We start from the raw sequence: 16,010 nt of genomic DNA on the forward strand, positions 1-16,010 counted from the left end.
TGAGAGAAGTTTTTTTTAATGATTGCCAAAATAGTAAGCATATAGCATTATGTTAATCATCCATGTGGTGGTCCTGCTGTGATACAGAAACATAGCTGCTTGTTAGAGCTTCCTCTTGATCCTCGGATGTATCCCACACAGAAGTAAAAAAAGTGAAAACTACAGAATTCTCTTGAGAATGTGACGACTTTTATGTATGATAAATGATAAATAGTACCTGCGGTAAAGACCTCAAATAATAAAATGTATGTTCCTAAGTTCCATAAATCTTCTTTCACTTTTAGTAGGTAAGGAAAAATTTGAGTTTAGCTTAGTTACACACACATACACACAAAAGGAAAACAAAAAAGAGACCAGGAATGAGAAGGAACTGAGAACAGAACATCTTCCTGGGAATAGTGTCATACAAAATCCATCCCTTCCAATATATCAGTTTCTCAGCAACAGGGTACCACGTTATCTGCCTCAGAATACACTGTTGCTAGAGATAATAATGAAGAAAGAAGATTCAGAGCTATCTAATATCCACCCCAACAGCCTATCTTATTTGAGTCACTTCTTTGCCTCTTATCCTGGCATCACACAGTACCCTGAAGCTTGCTGCCCCTAAAAACACATTCTTTCTCCAACCCTTCCATGATCCTTATTGTTCTCAGTATTTTTATTATTGTTAATATCATTAATATCATTACTGTATTCTTGCTGTGTTCTAAACATAGTACTAAAAACTTTGCATACGTTGTCTTAATTTTTGTCTCATGATAGAAAAAAAAAAGACTGCCAATCCATTTTTATCTTATAGAAGAAGAAAGAAAAGTAGAGTTGATTTCTGAAAGGTCACGCAGGTAAGAGATCTAAAGACTGGATTTGTACTCAAATCTGTTTGATTCCCAAAATTTAAACCTCTGGTCTTTAAGCCAAACTTGCCATTGTATTTGTCATCATACTGACACCAAAGCTGAGTTACGTTTCCTACAGCACTTTTTAAGTATACACACTAGAATTTTGGCAGCTCTCTATCAGATGCTATCCCCTATGTCTTCCCAAGTCTGTTCCTTTGCTATGCAAACAGGAAGTCTTCCTGGAAACAGTGCTCTCTCTCCCAGTGCTCTGCAGGACTGAGAAAAGCATGTTCTCTCTAGTTTGTCCAAATTTGGAATTCTGTAGTCACTTCTGATGCCTGGGTTTTCAGTAATATTCACATCAATGAAAAAGACTGATGTGATATTGTCACCCCAAGGAGGGAAAAACGCAGCAAAACTCCTTAAATATATGAATGGAGGTAGAGATTTATACACAAGGTTTATCATTAACCTCTCTTCTGGGAGGCTGTTCTTAAATAGTTCTCCAGATGACCTCCTGCATTAAATGGCTATTTGAACTCTGTTGGTGGCTTCTATTAGTGCTCATCAGCAAACATGAGATCTTTCTGTTTCTGAGACTGTCAGCTCTGATTACAGGATGAAAGCCGAACAGCTTCTTTGACCAAATTGCATCTTGGCACTTACAGCTGTGATCCACTTTCCAATGATTATTTCAAAACCCATTAAAATGAATAAAATCAAGAGAATGATTCTCATTTGAAACCATTAGATGCAAAGCCATGTCTTATTCTCAGACTGACTCTTTTCAAAAAGACAAATGCCCAATATTGAGGCTCATGCTCTTATCAAAAACAAGGACACTCCCAAGTAAATGCTTTGTTCATGACTTGCACAGATCCCTGCTGTTTCACCTATATTTTCTTATTTTAAACTGGGAACATAAGACATAGCTGACAAAGGCTATGTTAAGCTTTGAACTTGTCTTTGGTAGAAGAGATTTATCAATTCCTGGGTGATATTGCCTTTGAAATATTTTTTCACATCCTTAAAGGTAAACCCAGCAGACATCTCCAAGGATGTAGTTGATCTGCTAGTCTTTCAAGAACAGAGGAGACAACTGTGGTTGCCTAACTAATGGAGTATCATACTTTGAAAGTGACTTACACCCTGTCTTAGGAAACACAACTGAAAATATGAAGATGAGAACTTAGAAACAAATATTGCTGTACTAAGGTGCCTGGCTTCTGTCACGCAATAGAAAGAAAAGGACAAAATAATTCAGGTAGAGTCAAGACAACATCTTTTATTTAAATTTACTTGATTGTTACCTTACCATATATCAAATAAATATAAGGATTTTATGAACCTATTAAAGCTCATCTTTGAATTTTTATTTTAGTTCCAATATTACAAATAAGGGGTTATAGAAATATATTCTTATAAAATTACATAAAACTACGGCACTTAAAATAGTCAAGAAAAGCCTTAGATAGAGTATCCCCTAACTAGCATGTAGTTCGCAGAAGAGAATGAGAAGTACCTTTTAGCAACTTCAAGAACTCTCTCGGACATAAAAACCTAATGGTGTGATTTTTCTTTCATATAAAAAATTCAAAAAGTAACTTTCTGTCTAGGTGGAAAGGAGACAAAAATCTTCAAAATAAAGACTAAAAACCATATCCATCTATATTTTATGTAGGATTTATTGTCTATAACATTTAGGTGCAAACATTTTCAAGTAAAAGCTAATGAAGGGCAAACTATAGAACCTTACTCTTTGTACCAACACTTAGGAATGGCTTATATGAGAGACGCTGCAGGTGAGTGATATCAAACTCTCAGATTAATGATGAAAGACAGTTGTTCTGTGAGTGCAGCATCTCTGTCATTGGGTTGTATGTGAACACAGACCTCAGCTACTGGCATTGTTCTGGGAGGCAGTGGAACATTTGAGAAGCATGGGTAACGGGGGTCAGTGACTGGAGGTGGATCTCTGAGGGATGGAGCCCAACCTACTTCCAACCTGAGGGTTGTTACACTTTTCACCTGGCACTATGATGTTTGATCAGCTGCTTCAGTGGACTCAATCTAACTGTTATACATTCCCATCCACGAAGGACTGTGTCCCTTAGCCAGAAGACAGAATGAAACCTTCCCTCTGAAGTTCTTTCTAAACTGTATCTGGTCAACAATAAAGGTAACTAATGTAGAAATTAACAGAAGGGATAAATATCTGTAAAATATCTAATACCTGAAAGGTTACAAATCTATAGTACTAAAATTTGTTGTATCATTTTCATAGGGCAAATCCATTGTTCTGCCTTAATGTTAATATTCTCTAAGTCATTTTGCTTCAAAACATAAATCCAGTGTGGTCCTGTCTGTATTATTGACATACAGAATAAAGACAACTGATGTATTGTTTCTATGATATGCTGTAGAAAAAAAAAATCTAATCAAGTTTTATACAGTAAATCAGTATAGAGAATCAAACTGGAAGACGAGGGCTCAGTGAAATCAAAGTAGAAGACTGTAATCTGAATATACCACCAGTCTTCTTTCTGAGTTTTGGCTCAGTGAAAAAAGTAAGCAATAAGCAGATTAAAATATCACGTTTGTTACAAAGAGATGTGGAAAATGTGTTCTAGGCCTTGGCAACACTCTCTGTTTGTGAATTTAATTCTTGTAAAAGCTACCACAGAGAATGGTTTTATGTGTTGATTCCAATGGTTGTCTCTCAATATTCCAGGGTAAAGGAGGAGAAAGAACCAAATCTCTGGCAACATATTATCTACTTCCAAAAAGAAATGTGGATTACTGATCAAACTACTTACCCAGAACTTCCCTCACTCTCTTTGAGACCAATGATCATGAGGCTTGCTATGGTGAATCCCTCTACATTGAAACATGAACAGTATGTGTTCTACTAATACATTGGGTCAAACTACCAAGCAGGGGAATTATAACATTCTAATAGGAGATTTAAACTGTATTAAGGCTGCAGAGGTCCATCTTCTTCTTGAGAACACTGATAAATAGCACTGAATTATCTAAGATTTACATATTTATATAATTGCATATATTTCTTATAACTTTAGGTAAATAAAAATAATATGGCCAATTGGGGCTTTATCAAACCTTGGTGTTTGTCCCTCAATTTCCCTGTTTTTCTATAATGATTTGCTTCCTTCCTCCTCTGTTGGAGTCCCTTCACAATTATTTCATTTCCCACTTAATATCACTTTTGACCCCTTTATACTTGTATTGGTTTAATAAAATACTGACTGGCCAGTAGCCAGACAGGAAGTATAGGCGGGACAACCAGACTAAAAGAATTCTGGGAAGAGAAAAGGCAGAGAGATGCAGTAGTCAGTCAGATGCAGAAGAAGCAAGATGAGAATGCCTCACTGAGAAAAGGTACCAAGTCACATGGCTAAACATAGATAAGAACTATGGGTTAATTTAAGTTCTAATATGTAGTTAGTAAGAAGACTGACCTAATAGGCCAAAAAGTTTACAATTAATATAAACCTCTGTGTGTTTCTTTGGTACTGAACAGCTGTGGGACCATGCAGGAGAGAAACACTGACTACAAACATTTGGCAAGAATTTCCACATAAAGCCTGAGAAAGCTTTAATAAAAGGATTCTAGACTGACAAGAAGAGAGTAGAGTACAGATTCTTGGTAACCTTCTTTTTTCTGGTAGGCTCTGTTTGCTAGAGGTAAGCAGAGGCATGGTTCCTTTAAGAAAGGCTTCCAGTCTAAGCTTTAGACACAAAAACTTCACAGTTCTTTTAAGAGACCCTGCCACCACTTAAATGGTGTTTATGAGCAGCCAGAGGCATGTTTGGTGGTGGAAGATACCTTGAAACTCATCAGAATAGTGGCAATAAACATGGCTTCTTCCTGTACCTCTACCATGAAGTTAGACTCTCATAACACTAAGGAATGGGGTGGAACCAGCTGCCAAAGTCACATCTTTAATCCTCGCCATGCTGCTTAGCAGATTTAAAACTCATGTGCTCAGAAAAAAGATGAAGTTATATAGTAAAGACAGATTCAGATGGGGAAGAAAAAACCTCTAAATGGTTCCCAGTGTGTTAAAAAAAAATCGTAGGCTTGGAAGAAAAGAAAAAGGATAGAGAAAGTCCTTTAAAAAGAAATACAGTAGTTGAGTGTGATGGCACACACTCACCTTTAATCCCAGCACTTGGAAAGCAGAGGCAGGAGGATTTCTGTGAGTTTCAGGTCATCCTGGTCTACAGAGTGAGTTCCAGGACAGCAAAAGATACACAGAGAAGAGCTGGAGAGATGGCTCAGAGGTTAAGAACACTCTCTGTTCTTCCAGAGGTCCTGAGTTCAATTCCCAGTAACCACATGGTGGCTCACAACCATCTGTCATGAGATCTGGAGCCCTCTTCTATCATGCAGGCAGAACATTGTATACATAATAAATAAATAAATAATTTAAAAAAAGATACACAGAGAAGCCTTGTCTTCAAAAACCAGAAACTAAAAAATAAAAATAAATAGATTAAGAAAAACAAAAGATGGAATGTTCCCTTAAACTATAGACTAACAGAAACCCTAGTACCAACCATGAGAAACTTCATTTTGAATGACTCAAGGTAGTCCAAGTGATTCCAAAAACAATAGATAATTGATGTAGCCTTCAGTTGCCTCTCTGGGGTTAAGAATAAAACCCTATTGCTGAAGGAACCACATATGCAAGGCATGTGACTCAGATGATTCGAAATGGATCTGACTTGAAAGCCTCTTTCCTGAAGTCTAGCTTCCAATGCCAGAGAATGCTATACAAGCTGTTTAGCAAAGGAAGCAGTTAAACACTCCAACCCAGCTGCAACACCTATGAACTGCAGTTACCAGTATGGCAAGATATGCAGAAAGGTGGAATAAGAGTCACTCATATGCTGGTGGCCACCAACAAGCATCTAATTGGATTTAAGGCCCACTCAATAAGAACAGAAGTATGCCTGGTACGAGAAATTTAGCTGGTTTCCTGGGGCTAGTGCGGTCATGGAGCTCAGAAAAGAATTTGCTGCCATCACTTCGTTAGACCAGCATCACTCCTTACTATATTCTAAATTTTACTCTTATACCTACATATAAGTATAACTAAAGAAGTCTCTCTTTACAGCAAATGGAGATTATTACTGAAAACCATAATTGGACACAATGCATAGATCAACAGTTCACAGGAATCTGGCCTCTACATCATAGATTCTGCATCTGTGGCTCAAGGACATCATAGAATGGGAGGTAGACAGAATATAAAAGCCAGAATACCAGGAAGTCTGTGTCTCTCTTAGAAATGGCTACATAAATAAGACCAGTACAAAAGGAATATCAATTGTCATGTTAATGTAGAAGGGGGTTCATTTCCATGGGACCTGACCCCTAGACAAAGAACTACAGACAACCAATGACTGCTGGGAGAAAGAATTAGTCTCTCCCAGGAGAGACCCTCTCCCTTTATTGGTTGTCCAGTGTAGAGTGGTTAGCCCTGAAACTATATACATGTACAAACAGACTTAGGTATATATATAATTGCATATAAATAAATAAAAACATATGTATTTAACAATAATAATTAAAGAAAAAGAGGCTATCTACTTGAGGGCCAATGGGAAGGAGTTCAAAAGAAAAATAGCTGTAGGGGGTGGAGTTAGGAGAGAGAAGGATGAAAGAAGTGTAATTCGCTTTTGATGAAAAACATATTTTTTAAAACGAGGTTTATTATAAGATTTTAAGAAAATAGCACTGAATTCTATCTAAAGGATCCTAAATGTCTGGACATACACAACATAGTTCATGCAAGATGCTGCAACAATACTGAATGACCAACCACCTAAGGACACACCATTAAAAATGCCAGTACAGACAATGTTAACACCATAGACTAAATGTAAATATGTGCCTTTGTCAATCTCCTGAGAAGGCTTTAATCTTCTATAATTGAATTCTTTAATAAGTCCACACAATTTAACATCTAAAATATTTCACCACAAATCAAAGCCAGTCATGGTCTAACTTAAATGTCTGGTCATTTTAGTGCAAAATAAAAATGTGTTGACCTTGTGAGAAAAAGTTCAAAGAAGCTAAAAGTCAGAGTTCTCAGGCTATAGTCTTACAGTCTTCATCTCAGAACCATTTCTTCTTCAACATTCTGTCTCTTACTGTGAAACTTGCTTGTCCTTGTAGAAAGACAGCCAGACTTGTTAACAACTTTCTGTAGTTCTTTCAAGACCTCAAAATTGAAATTAGTTTTCCATGAAATGCACTTTTGGAAAAAAAACAAAGTTAGTAGGCAAGATTATTTTTCTACATACAAATTATGAAATACAAGTAGTCTCTGAACTCTTAGAAAAGCTAACCCAGGAAGAAATATGCTTCCAGTGCCCAACTATGATACTTCAAGACTCCAGAACCAGAAGGCAACAAAGCATATTGAGAATATTTTCTTATCTTAGTCTAGTCAGGGTGCCAGGTGTGATAGTGACTTTTAATTGCTTTAATTTAAATTGAGAAATAACTGGGAAATTAGGATAGCACATCCCTGAACATGTCTGGGAGAATATTCGATCAGGAGTGCTCCGAACCAATCAATAGACAAATCCTTTAATGGGTTCATAAGGCAATGGCATTACCAGGACGTAGTAAAGGACAAAAAGGAGGATATAATTGGAGTGTGGAAGTCACTGGAGCCATGTCTTCAAAACAATGTCTCGCCCTGGCACTATCCTGTGGTCCTGTTTCCTGTTCTTCATGAAGAAGCTTTGTGGGTACCTGCTCCAACTGCCATGATGGTCTGCCCAAGTGCATTGGAACAGGTGACCAAAACACACTGAAAGTATGAGCAGAAAAAAAACAGACTTTTCTAGACTCCATGACTTAGAACAAACTCACTTAAAAGAAAGTGCTAACTAAAGCTTACAGCACTGTTGTCCTTCCAGGACAGCAACACGCACTAATGCACGTCAACTCCCCACTTAGAGCACTGCCCGTCTTTCCGGGACAGGAACACGCACCTATGTATGCTATCTACTCGCTTACAGCAGTGCCTGTCTTTCTGGGACAGAAACACGCACCTATGCATGTCACCTCCCTACTTACAGCACTGCCTGTTCTTCCGGGACAGGAACACACACATGTATGTCATCTCCTTGCTAGCACCCCAGTCAGGTCACTCATCACTAACATTATGCGAATTTGCAGTAATTGCACACCAACTAAATCCTCTTGGTGATATGTATTTCTATCTGCCACCTTTTGCTCCTATTACAAGCTTCCCCTCTGATTCTGACACCTGCGGGACATATGTGGGATAAGCTCTGTAAAGTGCAACCTTCATTCTCTCCTGAAAAATGATATTTTCCATTTTGTATTGCTCTAGCTGATTATAGAGCTTCTTATTGTGGTAATACTTAGGAATACAAAACATCCTTTAGTTCCACATTTATTTCAACCGGAGAAGTGCACTCAGACAAACCCTGACCTTGAACTCCATTGGTTTCTGAACATCTTCTAGAAGCCTAATGAGGATCCATTATCTAGAACATGATGTTGAAGATCACACTCTCCCTTGGGTATGATTGTTCCAGCCGGAGAACACATTGCTTTTTCACTAAATGTTTTTCTTCGGTAAGGAAGACTATCACCAATATTTTATTTTCTTCTTTTGCCAAAAGCTCTGTTAAGTAGATTCAACTTCACCTTCTATTTAATCTCTTTCCATCTCTACTGCATGTGCTACTAAGCACTGTTGTTCAGTCCATGGCTGCTGTTTAACTTCTCTTTTCTTTCTTACCAAGAAAACACTTCTAACATATTTTAAGGCAGATTTGCTCAGAAGAAAGAAAACTATCTATATTAGATATGCGCACAAATGATTCCTCAGACATATAGGGGAGCAAGATGGAGAAAAAAATCAAAACCCTAAGGTATGCTTTCAGATAAAAGTCCTGCCTCCTCATTCCTCAGAAAGTTTAAAATTAAAATTATATCTTGGTGAAGACTTGGTGTCTATGGAGGAGAGCTGGGCAAGTGAGGCTCTTCCCTTCCATTCCCTGGACATTCTCTAGATTCAAGTGGTTCTAGTCGCCCAAGAGCAGTCCTGTGAGGAGAGCTGAACCAGCAAAGCAGGAAGCTCACCTGGCACTACCTGATGGTGATGCTTTCATGTTCCACAGCACATTTGTAGACCTGACAGAAAGATGTGAGTCAAAGCAGCAACCATTCTTTCTATTCCAACACTCAAAACAACTGGTCACGGGAAGATTCTTTGGCCCTGTAGTGGAAGCTTACTAAACTATCCAATGGCCTGCAATTGCTGAGCAAAACAAGAGTTCACAAGCAATGGAGATCCACCAGCATAAAAATTTGATCTGCTTTGTCTTCCATAAACCAACCCCTGCTAGCCAGTGGAGAAGATTCTGGGTTTATTTCTTCTGCTCTTGTATGTCTGATTCTTATCCAGGCTATTTAGCTTGCAGCATCAAACTTGGAGTTTATAAGGAAGGTACACAATATGTTTCTTTATTCCACACCTCTCAAAGTTGAAAGAAGATGGAGGGATTCGGTGATGACATCTCCTCAACTTGTATTAGAATATGACTATGAGACTCCAAAATTCTGTTTTATTTCACTTGACTCAGAAACCCTAGCCCCACCATGGTAAATCTCAATCCAGAAATCCAGAGCAGAGGCATTTGACTTTGGCTGCATTTTGAGATATATGTGTGTATGAAAGGGTGGTGATAGGGGGGGTGTTGAAATTTGGCTTTTATTCAACATGGATTGGATTGAGATGATCAGCTATTTTGTCTGATCCAGGTGATGTAAAGAATCTTCACTGATGGATGATGACATTATCTAAAGACCCCACCATACAAAGAACCCACACAGACAAATAGCAGACACACCAGGATGTAAGTTGTGTGTGTGTGTGTGTGTGTGTGTGTGTGTGTGTAAGTAAGTAAAAGCAAACCAAACTCACTGTCATGTACTCTTTGGAACTCTTAGAGATGGGCTTTTACAGATCTATATAGACAGATAATAAAAAGATGAAGAATTTGTCAAGATAACTAAAGAAAGAATCAGGTAAAAAACATAAACTGAAGTTAAGAATGCAATGGGTATGATATTCAGCAGATATGCAAAAGAACAGCTATAAGACTGAGAGAAAGACCATACAGAACTCTACAAGCACAAAGAGTACAAATAAATGGAAAATATACAAAAGCCATAAAAATGACAGAAGCAGCATGATAAAAGGATCCTATATGTGTACAACTGCAAGCCCAGGGTGTGAGAAAAATAAACAGGGAAGAAATATTTAAAGTTATAAATACTACAGGTTATTCAAAATCAAACAGTGAGAGATACAATTTCAAAGTATTATTAATGATCAGAGGGTATAAGTTAAATAAATAGCAGATCTCAGAGATCTGTCATTATTTTTCTAATTGTTGGCAAAATCTTACTCTATCAAAAATTTTATTAGATGTTTGCCAAATTAAGAGTATGTCCCAAATTGTTTTAATTATTCAAAGCTTTATTGGAATTCAATGTCTGTATTATAATGTTAAAAATCAGTACTAACTGCTTTAAAGCTTTGGGGCTATTATATGTGTGGATTAGATAACATAGGGAGAGACATATAGCAATTTAAATCCAAGTGATAAATTACCACTTGATCTGTAATTTCTACATATGCTAGACAAGTATTAAATTGCTTCTAAACTGATGCAACTTTTAAAAGCAAAGTTCAAATCATTAGCTCATTCATTGACATATGTAATACAGTCTATTCTAACATTTGGGATAAGCTTCTGACTACTTGATACCCAGTGGTGGTAAATACTGCTTTGTACTGTTCCATCAGGCTCCTAACTCATCCACTCTACTGGCAACCTCCCCTTTATGTGGGAAAGTAAGTTTAGGGAAAGTGGAGTGTCCAAGAAGAGGGTTTAACATTGCCAGAAAAATGAGCAGGAAGAACTTTGACAGCAATGCAGAATAAGAAAAATGTTTTACATGTTTTGAGGACTCTTATCAGAAAATTGAGTCCATCCTTAAAATAAAAATCTGGAGTATATTTTTTAAAAAATCTTTTGGGCTCTACATGGCCAAATAACAATCAACTAAGAAAGACCACTTATGAAGGTTCATACAATAGACCAGGAAGCATACAGTGGCTCCCGGAACTAAGAACAGTAGGCATGGAGAGAAAGGTGGCATTCAGAAATTTGGGAGTGTAGCACTATTTTCCCAAGATGTCAAGGGTTTTTCCAACTTTTAAAAATTGATGCATGATAACTACACATATTTATAAAGATAATTGTGACATTTTAACACATGTATTCAGTACACGAAGAGAACAGCACAGTAGCGTATCCTTCACCAGAAACGCTTCTCATTTCTCTTGGTTCAGAACACTCAAAATCCTCTCTGCCATTTCTTTTTAAATATTCAATAAGCACTACCAACTAGAGTTATCTGATGCTAACTGTGCCTCTGTGCACAATCACTATGCTTTCTTCTTTCTTTACTAATGCTTTCCAGTCTCTGGACCATCATTTCACCCTCTACTTCTATATCAAAAATCAAAATTGTGAGCCTCCAGATACAACTGACAGTATATAATATCTTTCCATCCCAGGCTTACTTCAGTTAACCTAAAGTCCACTCATTCATATATACAGACAGGTGAGACAAGAAATGAGGAGGGAGGGCAGGATGAGGTCCATGGCAGAGTCATCACTGGGTGTCCTGAATAGAATATACTATGTCTAGAGGGAAATAGAAAATAAAGTGAAATGAGAGACTGCATACAGACCGATAATAATGATGAATGAGGGACACTGTTATCACTTGGGTTTCTAAATGCTGAGGTGAAGGGGAAAATAAAAATTAAATCCAAGAACAACAATTTTGCAGCTGTTGAGCAAAGAGCGAGCAGGCCAGGTGCTTGGGAAGGAGCCTGAATTGTTCCTGTAGAGCAATTTGGAAACATTGTGGAAAAGCAAAACATATCCACTCTTCTTGCAAGCTACTTTTGGGATTCTGATAAAGGTATTTACCTCTCACTGTACATTTCCATTACTATGGTATCTCTTAGTGCCTCTGTAGACCTGAACACACTTTCATATCTTTAAAAATGTACTTATAGGATACAGCCTTTAGAGTGAACAATAGGCACACTCCCAATTTGTAGCTCAACATACATTTAAAATTAGGTATTTCCCCTCAAGTTAATCTCTGTGTCACATGGATAAGATATTTGAGAATGCCCCATTTCCCTTCACCATTCATTATTTCTGCGGAGTAGAATTGCTTTTAAGTGTGTGTCTCTGTGTGTGTGCATGTGTGTGTGCATACACACATGTGAGTGAAAGTGTCTGAATAAGGTATTGGATCCCCTGAAACTGGAGTTACAGGTCATGGTGAGCCATCCAGTATGGGTACTAGGAGCCAAACTCTGGTCCTCTGCAAAGGGAGCAAATGCTCTTAACCACTGAGCCATCTCTCCAACTCCAGAGGGTCTTATGTGAGCACCCCTGAAACACTCCAGTAAAGCCGGACAACTTTTCTTCTCAGATCTTGACACTGGTTGATCAATAGTGAATCCTTGGCAATAAATAAGGTCCTGAAGGGCAGGGACCATGTGGACTTTGCTTATTATTTTAACTTCCAATGCCTGCATCACGTAGCAGGTCTTCAATAAACAACTGTGCAAAAAACACATAAAATAAGAAAGGATAAAATATGAGAAACAACCATGTGAAGAAGGCCTTTGGTCAAGTAGAATTTCTTTCACTGACCAAAGAACTTGGTGAGACCTTTGATTCTGATAGGTCCACTCCTTTTCATCCCTGTCAGGAAATGCTAGTGCTCTGCAGCAACATGGGAAGGAGAAAAACTGAAGGACGTCTAAGAATTAAAATGAATGGTCATGCCTTTACATATTCTGTTTTTTCCTGCAGAACCTCATGGTGAGGTTTTCATATGATGCATGAGAAATCAGATATAAAATAAGCGGTGGCACGGAGACGCTGACTTTTCAGACTTGGTAAATAGTAGCAGGAGTTGCCATGAGTACAGACTTAGGGGTGAAGCTTGAAAATTACACATGAGATAAAGGTGGGATGAGCCATGAAGACCACTTATCATGATTTTAATAAGAACAAGTTGACAGGAATGATGGAGGATGTTACTAGAGATCTTGAATGCCAAATTATGCCTAGCTAGACTTTACAGAGCTGACTAGAGAAGGAAAGAATAACTTAGAATCACAGGTATGAAATCTGTTAAGAAATCACTGGTTAAGTTCACATCAGAAGCAATTTGGACCACATACGAAGTAGTGGTCCAAACAATGAGGTTCTATTATTCTTTTAAAGGATGTAGCCATTAACTGAATTTTGATTAATGAGAAAGAGAAGGTATAGAGAGTTTTGTATGAGTTCAGTCTCCCTGCTAAAACTTAGGGCCGTGTTTGTAAAAGTTTGACAAACAGCTGGGTAAAGAGCTGGACCATTAAAGAGAGCCTGAGCAGGAGCTGGAGGCAGAGAAATCACTTTGTGTGTAAGATCAAGTAAGGAAGTTCGAAGAAGCCAATGAAGAGGAGAAAGGGCAATGAAGCCAAAGCTGAGGAGGCTTCCAGGAAGAGCGCACTGGGGCAATAGGAAGGCTAGGAAGGAAATGTGAAAAGAGGCATCTTGGGGTTGGAGTTAGAACAGAGGAACTGACTGCTTGCGGGGCTAGATAAGGCTGCCAAACACCCAGGGATGATGAAACGAAGGCTCTTTTGTGAGATCAGATCACCTTGGATAATTAGGATAGGCTCCAAATACGATACAGGTGTTTTTCTAGATGTGAGGCCAAGGAGAATAGACAGGAAAGACAACAGGATGTAACCACTTCAGCAGCAAGCTGTGAAAATGCCACTTTGTGGATTTTGAAGTTGGGGAATAAGCCATGAGCCAAAGAAGGCAGATGTTTGCTGTGAGCCAAATAAGACAGAGAATGAAGTTCAGCAGTCTAGAAAAAGCAGAGAAATAGGTTGTGCCCTAAAGCCTTCCTAAGGCTACAACCTTCTCCTGCTGATGCCTTGGTGTCAGCACAGTGACAGTGGTTATAGAATGCCAGCCTTGAGAACTGCAGGAGACTAAATCTGTGCTGTTAAGGCATTCATCTGTGACTTACTACAATGGCATCAGGAAAGCAATTCATAAGAGAAGACTAAACTATTTTTTAAGGCTCAGAAGTGAGAAAACTAGGTATATATGATCTCAGGCGGACTGTCAGCAAAGATAAGTAAAAGTTGTGACTGCTTGAAGAGAAATAAGATTTAAGATAGATTTGTGAGTGTTGGGGGCAGGAAAGAGTTTTACAGTCAGGGATATATGGAGATGGTCTATGGGCATAGAAGAGTCAACAGAAAGTAGAAGATACAAGAGGCTAGTGATTCAACATCTCATGTGAAAGATAAAAAAGTCGTAGGTGGCTAAACATGGGAAGCTAGGAGGAGCCATAAGGTAGGAAGAATATAAACTGTCAGCTGACCGTTTGTTTCACACCCTTCAGTCTACTTTTAAGCATTATGAATTGTGTAAGGAAAGCACAGATTGCTTAGGTCTGCTATACCACAACACAGAAAGGATTCTACTACTTTACATATCCATTATTTTTGATTGTCCATGTTACAATGACTTCCCACCAGTGTGGACTGTGTATTTCCAAGAGATTGAAGAACATACATTATAATAAAGCATGGAGACTAAAATGTGTCAGGATTATATTTTGAATTCTAAAAGCTTCTAGACTTAAGACTCATGATTAGCCCTGCTTCTGGAGTAACCTTTGTTCAAAGCAATTATAACATTTGAGCATCATCCTCAGTATTAAAAGTCACAATACTGTGGTTTTTAGGAGCCAGACATGATTAAAAGACTCTACAACCTGTGTTCTTATCAGGAAAAACACTGGTCCAGCAATTTGTAAATCACTAACTAGTTCAGAAGAACACATCTCTTCAGCCAGATACTTCAGCTTCAGACTTCAGAATAAGTTTTTGTTTTAATCAGAAAATAATGAAAACAATTGATTCATATGAAGAAACTGACACAAGTCTTCCTGGGTTATTGGAAAAGTATAGGCACTTTCAAGAAACTAATGAATTCAAGTGTCCATCCATGTAGTTCATTGTACTACAGCTGTTCAGAGACTGAAGAACTTGAGCGAATAGTCTCAGACAACCTACACATGTTGCCTGGGAGCCTGGGAACACATAAGATAAAACAGGATTTCTCCCTTTCTGAAATGCCAGACTGTAGAATGAAAGAGGAAATAACTACATGCCTTGAGTTCCTGAAGAAAAGACACTCATCCTTATTGGAATTTTTCTCTACAGGGAAGGATTGAGAGGCAGGACATAGCATATAATATACACAATAGTTCTCTGTAGACAGATAGTTCTGCCTCTTAGCTGTTTTCCTGTTAAGTAAATGAGTGAAATTCATGACCCATAGTGAATGTGAAGACCGTGGTACAGCTATTTTCTCAAGTTCATTAAAAAACTGAGAAAAATATTGGGCAGGGCCAGGATTTCTTTTCTGCCTAATAACTAAGAAGGGTTTGTACCATCTCTGGAAAAAGTCACATCAGGCAAAACACGTAGTGTGTGAAATGAATTTCCTCCAGTGCAACCTGGAAAGAAAGCCTGCTTCAAATAGGAAGAGAGGAATGTGGTGGTTGCAGGATGGAATGACAGCATTGCCCTCAATGGCATGAGAAAGACAGCCACAAATCAATAATCCACACACCTACAGACACCTGAGTTTTGACAAATCACAAATGGAACAAGATCACTGCCCCAGAGACCTGGCTACCTCTGAAAGACTGGCATAACTACTGCTTGTCTAGTCCCATCAAAACTCGAACTTGTCTTGGATTCTTTGAGGCACTACCCTCTAGTTGATCTCTTATAAAGCATGTCATTTGCTAAGTTCTCCTAGACATATTCCAACAGCTCATAGAGAACATAAAATCAAGCATCAGAAATATGAATTTTGTATAATGGAAAAGTTCTGTAGGAACAAACGGGGTCATTTTGGAGAAAATAAGAAAGAGAAAGAAATTGGATGGGAGGGAAAGAAGTGGGG

This window comes from Microtus pennsylvanicus, chromosome 22 (assembly GCF_037038515.1).
Source record: "Microtus pennsylvanicus isolate mMicPen1 chromosome 22, mMicPen1.hap1, whole genome shotgun sequence".
Lineage (NCBI taxonomy): Eukaryota > Metazoa > Chordata > Mammalia > Rodentia > Cricetidae > Microtus > Microtus pennsylvanicus.